The 8,366-nt window shown below is 43.9% G+C and overlaps 1 long non-coding RNA gene across 1 annotated transcript; it reads right to left on the reverse strand.

Annotated features, from left to right (window-relative positions):
- Positions 1–4,142: 4,142 nt before the first annotated feature.
- Positions 4,143–6,567, reverse strand: LOC109368534. Its single transcript, XR_002116664.1, has 2 exons — positions 6,484–6,567; positions 4,143–6,339 (listed from the first exon to the last, which is right to left on the reverse strand). It is a non-coding gene; the product is annotated as an uncharacterized LOC109368534 (long non-coding RNA).
- Positions 6,568–8,366: the final 1,799 nt, after the last annotated feature.

Raw genomic sequence — 8,366 nt, forward strand, 5'->3', positions numbered from 1 at the left:
AGCCGCCCGCCTCCCTGCCCAGCAGCACCTCCTCGGATGACTTCGGCAAGGGCAAGGCCGAGGACCGCTACTCGTTGGGAAGCAGCGTCGATAGCGGCATCCGCACCCCGCTCTGCAGGATCTGCTTCCAGGGTCCCGAGCAGGTGAGGCCGTGCGCGGAGGTGGTTGGTGGGGTTGGATATTGGCTCGTCCGGAGGAAAAGGAGATGGGGACGCTCTCCGTCAACCGGAACGGCCCCCAGGGGAAGAGGAGATGGGGTGCTCGCTCCTAACTTGGAACGGCCCCAGCCCAGTGGGCTCTAGAGATGGGCATGCTCTCCTCTAACCAGAATGGCCCCAGCCCTGGTGCTGGGCAGGTGTGGGGGCCAGATGTTGCTGAGCTTAACCGCAGCTGTAGTTCTTCAAGGAATTGTTGGGGCTGTGCTCCTATGCAGCCCAGGAGCCTTGCCTCCAGGTGCCCATCTCACAGCCACGCAGGTGTGGCACAGCAGGGACTCACAGCCAGAGTGCATGTCAGCATGGGGGTCTCCATCCCCGAGTGAGTATTCAGTTGTGATGATGCCAAAAAGGATGTGAAGGATGGGGATCTGGTTGTGATGATCTTAGAAGGATGTGCTTAATGTGCTGTTGGCTTTTAAGAATACAACTCGAGTCTGTAGGAACACGTGGTAGGAGGCAACCCCACCTCATCAGCTTTCTTGCCCACTGCAAGAGCTCTGCAGCTTTACCAGAGCTTCCATGCTCCCACTGCACTTGCTGGAGGAAAAAAAACTGCTGGCTCCAATTGTACCTGCTGAAGCAGCAGCCTTGAAATGCTCTGTGGTACAGACTGAGGTTGGGCCAATGAAGTTTCCTTCCATCAGATGGGAGAATTAAATAAATGCAACCCCACTATAACATAAGGTGCCACCCTTGGAGCATTATTCTCCCTCATTAATGACAATTACAAGCAATTCACGTGTTTTCAAGCTGGGAATGTCCATGAAATAACATACTCAGCACAATTTGCACTTAATGTACAACTGCAGGCAGCAGGGAAGGCTGCAGATCTCTGCTTATGTGATCAAACCCAGATATGCAGGTAACCTTTATTATCCAGGGTAGCTCTGTGACAATAAGGGATCCTTGCACAAGCATGAGTCAAAGTTCAACTTAGCTGATACCCATTGCTATTTCAGGCACAGATTGTGACACACAGGGCATACGTTAAAATCCTGAGCAAAGCAGGTTTTGCTCCATGTCTTCTTCCCCCTTTAAGGACCCATGTGCTCTGCCAAGGAAAGCCAGTGTTCACCTGAGAGTGGCCACATTCAGGCACACATCCTGCCAGTCCCAGGGGGTGATGCGTTGTGCTGGGCAGTGACCATGCCTACCACTTTGTCAGTGATAGTTGTTCACAGAGGGGGCAGTGGGCTTGCATTTATCTTCAGAAGCAGGGCCTGCCATGGACTCATCTGAATGCCCTCATGTCCTCCCCATCAGAACTAGATACTCAATAGACTGTAGCCTTCTCTAACGCTTCTGCAGCTGATTGATAGCCATGAGACACAGTTCTCACTGTAGGATTTTAGGTGAAAGTTGGGGAAATCATTGTTTTTTGGACATGCTTTATGTCTTCCTCACTTGACTGTCTCCTCATTGTCTCTTCTAAAAGTTGGAAGCTGTGCAGCTCCGTGCCTGGGAATTTGCATTATTTCACGTTTCTAGTACTCTTCTCTGGCTTACAATTCTGCCTGTGTACAGGAGGCGTAGCGCCCGCATGATCGGCGTGCGTGTGTGAGCAAATAGAGCCTAAGCAGAATTAAAACAGAAGTAACCTGCTTCCTTGGCAAACATCAACACTGGGAAATAATTGGATGCTAATTTTCATGCTTAAAGACTGTGTAGGTTGCATTGTAAAAGTGGGACTGTTTGCTGACCATCTGCCAGCCTACCTGAGTGAGAAGCCGAGCAGATGTGACTGGCATTTAATAGAGTTTCTCTTTTCCTCTTACAGTTTCTGACCAATATAATAAGACACTTACAGCTGGATTCTGCCTGTCACCCTTCAGTAGTACCTTATCCCGCAAATAATTTCTTTTTCACCAGCATGTCTTGAAAGCCTTAGCCCAGCTGAGACTTAGCACTGGTGAGCACAAGTCAATATGTGGGCCCAAGTCAGGAGTTTTAAGGCATGGTCATATCCTGACACAGCTTTCTACAAGTACGGTTTGGAATGACTGAGAACTGAATTAATGTACTGATGTCAAGACCTGCAGTTTGGTTTATTTGTCCCTTACATCCATGAAATTCCAGTGTTGCTAAATCATAGAATGGCTTAGGTTGGAGGGGACCTTAAAGATGATCTAGTACCAAACCCCTGCCATTAGCATGGCTGCCAACCACTAAATAGGCTGCCTGAATTCTACATTCTTACTCACTGAGGTGGTTGTTACTGATTTAGTATTTATTCCCCATTTGTTTTCCAGCTGAACAGCTGAGCAAAGCCTCTTTTTCAGACGCTTGCAGCAATAGATGCCATAAACACACGTTATTCCGTACCACCCTTGCCAAGATCATCGTGAAAATGTATCCAATTGGAAAGAAAATGCAATTGCAAGTTCTTTACTGTGCAGATTAATAACAATGGCAGAAATAAATTGTGTTTTATTTACCTGTCAGAAACATCTGAAACTGCTGCAGCTGTGGGCAAATTTGCAAGGCTGCATCATAGTACCAAGAACAAAAGCCTTCATTATAAATTGACTGTTAGGCGCTTTAAGCTTATTTACTCAGATAAAACGACACTGAGTCTCCAAAAGATGATTTAATCCTGTTTTGACTTATATATATATATATATATATATATATATATATATGCAGCAGCCAAAAAGGTTTCTTACTAATCTGGCTTTGCAAGTGGGTTTTATTTAATATCTAATGCAAAGCAAAACCTGTAGGGATTTTCACTTTGAATTTATGATTGCCCACTAAGCACAATATTGTAGGCTACTGAATTGCTTCTATCTTAAGCTCCTCATGTTTGTTTGTGGCTCTTATTAGTAAACTGATTTTTTCATTATAAATGTGCTGAGCACTGTAGGAAGGAGTAAAGCTCAGTATTGTAGAACTGCTCCAATCCTTGCAGGTTATTCAGGGAAAAACAGTAATGCAGACAAGAACAAGGGAACCTGGATACCAGGTGAGCATAGCACCTCCCACTTTGAGGGCATGGAGAGAGTGCAGCTTGGGTCTGGCAGTTGAAAGAGACAATTGCATGTACTGAAGATGGGTTTAATGTCGTGAAAGCCAGCGGGCTGGACTCTGCACTTGGCAATGGCATTGCCTTTCAGAGACTTACTTGGCATTTTCAAAGGTTTTACATCCTGCACCATTGTGTCAGCTAGTTCTGAAACTGCAGATTGAAAGGCAGAGCTCGAGAGAGAAAGTGAGAAAGATGCGGAGTATTTTCTTCTGTTTTAGTTAATGCTTCATGTTTGCAGAATCTTGTCTGCTTTTCTGGATCTTTGGCAATGTTCTGCAAGAGAAAGAAACTAAAGCGAGCTCTGCTTTCACATATGTTTCATAGTGCTTGGTATGGATCCAAGTTGAAAGCAAGTCATGGAGAGTAGCAGGAACGTACATGGATGAGAAGCCCCTCTGCATCCACAGATACAGTGTTTGCTCATGTCACAAGGAGTTAGCAGTACGGTAGCATTTCGGATTTCTGAGCTGGTGCTCGCTGTGCTGAAAATAAATAGAAAAGCATTCCTAGATGAAACTGAGATCATTTAGAAATCAGTGTCTCAAGGATTGCTTGCGAGATTCTCAGTCAGAGTGTGCGTACGTCTTTCCCTACCTGTCAGTTTCTGCCTGTGTTTCTCTGTTCTGAGGAAGAATACTGTAAAGACAGAGATTTTCGTAGCGTGGATAGGACTTGTTGGCTAAGGAGGATCAGAGGGAACAGACTGTGACTTTTGCCAGCAGGTTGCTAGTTTGGACATAGCTCTGTACTCAGTGGCAAAGCTTGCGGAATAGATTTCTCTTCCCACTAAAGTCCCTTCCAGATTTTAAGGAGACCAGCTCATTAACACATGAACACGGAGACCTTTAAGGAAGCTGGAAGGGAAGACAACTTACAGTTGATAGCAGGACATGTGTTTCTATGTGATATGTCATTGGGCTGTGGAGCTCCCTTCTGCAGGACGTTAGCAAGCCAAAGGACTTAACTACATTTAATACTGGTTGTAAAGCCGTGTGGGTACCAAATCATGTCTACAGTCATCAGAATTAATTAAAGATAAGGCACCTGAAAGTACAGTACATTCTTCAGGTCTGATATCAATCTTGAGATCAGGAAAACTGAAGAGGAGCAGATCCTAAGGCTGGTCTATAGCCCCAGGGCTAACAGCTCCTTGCACACAGCCAGTAAGATGTGCCTCTCCAATGCATGTTTAGACTTCATGTGCTTGTGAGGTAATGCAGGCACTTGCTGTCACAGTCAGAACCTGCCTGGAGCTAAGATGGCCCTAAATGCATAGAGAGCTCTCTCCTGTGTACCAGAACAGCCCCACCTGGTAATTCCTGGCTCATTCTTGCTCCTCAGTCTGGATGAACACACCATTCTTGATGGTTCCATGTAGTAGCAATGCATGCTGAGTACCACTGAATGGACAGTCCTTAGCATGTGCCACTGGAAATAACAGATGAGAATCTCAAACCTGCTCCTGTTACAAATACAGGCATACCTAGAAGCTCTCCTTAGCTTGCTGGTTGGTAGCACATGAAAAGAAATCACAAACTAAGCCAGGAAACATTGCTACTCTACAGACTGGTTTCTCCATAGCACAGAGAAGTTCAGGAAATCACTGGGATGCTTGATTTCTGATTTACAGTGTTGTAAGACAAAGCAGAATTGGGTATCTTCTTTCTGGAGTAAAATAAAGAGGATAAGAGGTAGTTTGAGGCTGAATTAGAGGCATGAGTGTGATAAGGAGCAACTACGTAAGTAGCATTACAAGCAAGTGGAAAGGCAGGGAAGCTCAGGAAAGGAGATGCAAATGTTTGGTGAGATCTGTATAAGCTGGCTAGAACATCAGCACATTGTTTTTGAACACGTTGAATCACATAATGACAGTACAGGCACCCCACCTGAGTACTTTTCATAGGTGTGTTCCCACATGATTCATTTACGTGGTGTTAGAAGGAGAATTATTCATTGGAAAACAGCCAGTCCTGCTAAATCTGAAGCCTAAGAGATGCTGGGTTGCAGCTCATCAGATTTCAGTCTGTATACTGCAATTTATAACAGAAAGGAAGAAGCTTCCTGTGACGTTCAATCCACCTCTCTGCTTTCCTTTCTTTGACTTTCAGCACTTCTATAGATAGCGTTTCTGTTTCACCTGTTCCTGGATGAAGTCTGTACCATGCAGGCAGAACTTATTTGGCTTCAGCAAAGGCTTTGCTTGAGCTATCAACTGAATGGAGCACAGGATATCATCTATTCTAGATTTAGACTCTGTTGCCAAAGAGTTGATTGGCAAAGCTCCCATTAACTTCAACAGCAGAAGAGTAGGCATCCAGTACCGGGGACTTGACCCTTGTATTTCAGTAATGTTGTGCACACAGTGGGGTTTCTATAAATAATAGTGAAGGCTGCTAATCCCATTGACTTTTAATTGCTCCAGGAGACAGGGTGTTCACCTTTTGTGCCTGCTGAAACTCTGATGCCTGACCCATTTATTTCAATGCCACCAGCTAGCCCGAGGAGCAGTTTTTCTTTTCTTTCACTTTCCTCTGTATGAAAGGCTTTCTGAAGGAACTTGTCTGTGTTTGTGTCACTGTTTCTTAAATATACATTTCAAACCATGATTAACAGTGTCTGATGTCAGTTAGTGACAGAACAAGCAATGCAAAAGCATGTAGCTCCATTGTTTGGATCTGTAGAGTCACTGTTATTCCCACAAAGGCAACACTTGCTCCTGGAAGGGCTCTGTTTGTACAAAACTGAACTGCATTCAGGTTGTCTTTCAAACATTGATTCACAGCAAGAGCCTCCACTGTGACAGCTATTTACCTGCTTTGGTGTTTTTCCATTCAAAGATGGTCCAAAGGTCATAAATACAGATGTGCCAGAATCTGCATGATTCATAGTGTCTGTGATGCTGCATTTCCTATTTGTCCACTGCATGTGTGGTTCCAAGTTGATGAAAGGTGATTACCTGTGCAAAGCTTCCAACTTCATCTACATTCCCTGGGTCAGGCCTTGGTCCAAGACTTCTGGGTGAAAGATGTCCTTGAATCACTTCCCAATGAGCTGCAAGTGCTCAGCAGCCCTCCAGATTATACCTGCAGAAATCCACTGCCAGGGGGAGGAAAACATTGGTTGGGGATTGTAGGGAAAGGCAATAGCAGATAACCAGTTCAAAATTACCCAAAAAACAGTGACAGGCACAATCCAATTAAAAAAAAGATTTGCTTACACATCCCAAGGATCAGGACTCACCAAATACTCCAAAAGGAAGGATCTCCAGATAGAACACCTTCCCTTCAGGCAGCCAGCCCTTAAATGAGGCTTAGGGAGTTGCACAGGTGAATTGCTTTTACCTACTCCCAGGGCTGGCTGTGTCCTTTTACCAGGTGCTCAATCACTGGTTCAGGCTGAGACATAGCAATTCCCATACAAGGATTGTGCTATTTTAATATGTAGGGCTCGTGATTTTAGGCTGAACTTTTATGCCAGAGACAGCAGCAGAACTACTAGCCCCACACCTAAAATCTTCCCCTTGCCTGCTAGGGAGTGAGGACCCAACAGTCTCTTGCTGAAGAGGCATTTCAGCTTCTCCATGCAGTTACACCTTAGCTCTCTCTATCAGCTGTGGAAAGGGCTGATTTAATGATATGGACTGGATTAAAATAATCTGAACTGAAAAATGGGTTATGTTTTTCTCACGCCTAGGCCTGGAGTAAAATAAAAAGATAGACTATAATTAGGGTTGGTCCATATCTGTGGCCACCCAGTCTCTGTTCTTAGCGGATTACTGAAGTAATAAAGCCACACGAAGGTGTTAGATTGTATGCTCATCAGCTCTCCTCTACACCCATTGGCTGATTTCAATCAGGTTTGGCAGGGATTGAAGATCTGAAAAGAATTAAATTCCTTAAAGTTTCTTGAAAACTAGCTGATGAAAAAGAGGAAAACTATGAATGTCCTGTTATGGGAAAGATTACAGCATTGGCTCAGATGCACTACATACTGTAGCATATGTGTGCAACCCATGTTTTTGTTGCCCTCTTTTTGTTACTTATATGCATTAACTATGTTAAGTATTTTATACGTGGCCCAAGACAATTCCTCTTTATTCACTGTGGCCTAGGCATGCCAAAAAGTTGGACACCCATAAAGTCCATGGAGAACAGAGCTTCCACAGTAAGATTTAACAAGAATATGTACTCTATTAGGGAAGAAAAAAATCACACAAAATAACATGATATTCTTCCCATGGAAAAGCAGGCTCAAATAATACAGCTTGTTAACTTTCTATCTTTCTCCTTTTCTTTTGTTAATCAGGGTTACTTGCCTACAGTGAATTGCTTGATGTTGAAAACTTACTTATCTTTCCCCATCCTTTAACAACTGACCTTTATCCTTTTTTGCTTCATCAGTGGTTACAGTAGAACAGATTAGGTTGTTGGCAGTGAAGAATGATGAATGTTGCCTTGTCTCCATGGAGGAAAAAAAGAGCAAGACCTGGAAGCTTATGTAGGTAATAAATCTGCTGTCGCCATGTCCCCCTGTGAAAAGTTGTTAAGCAGGTGGTCTCCAATGACAAGATCCAGAAGCTGAAGTTCTCACACATCATTTCTTCTGTCATAGTTTTAAACTCTCTGATGGTTTTCCCTCAACTCCTTCTCTTCTTCTTTGTCAAAGTCAATAAATACGTCAAACTTTGGTCCTATCCATCCCATGGGACTCTACTCTGCATAGGTTTTCTTATGGTCCATGTTATCTCATCTTATCCAGGCACACTTTGTTTGTAGCTCAAACATTGGTGGTACTCTAAAAATCATTACCCTCAACAGTCACATCAATTCAACCTGCTTCCCTGGGTGCAAATGAAGGAAAGGATGGTAAAGAATAGAAGAATTATAACACAAAATATGTTTCAGAGGTTGTTTCCTTCTTCTCTTTGGAGGCAAAGACTGACAAGGATTGATTGGTTGACACTGGGTTTACATTTGTCACCTCAGCATAAAACACGTCATTTGGAAACATCTTTAAATAAGTTTGTAGTACATTGAGCATTTGGGGATGTCTGCCATCATCTGACGTAGGCATGCTGTAACTACAGTTTCTGTGAAGCCTTTTCCTGTGGCTACCATCATAAC

The sequence above is a fragment of the Meleagris gallopavo genome, chromosome 7 (genome assembly GCF_000146605.3).
Source record: "Meleagris gallopavo isolate NT-WF06-2002-E0010 breed Aviagen turkey brand Nicholas breeding stock chromosome 7, Turkey_5.1, whole genome shotgun sequence".
NCBI classification, from domain to species: domain Eukaryota; kingdom Metazoa; phylum Chordata; class Aves; order Galliformes; family Phasianidae; genus Meleagris; species Meleagris gallopavo.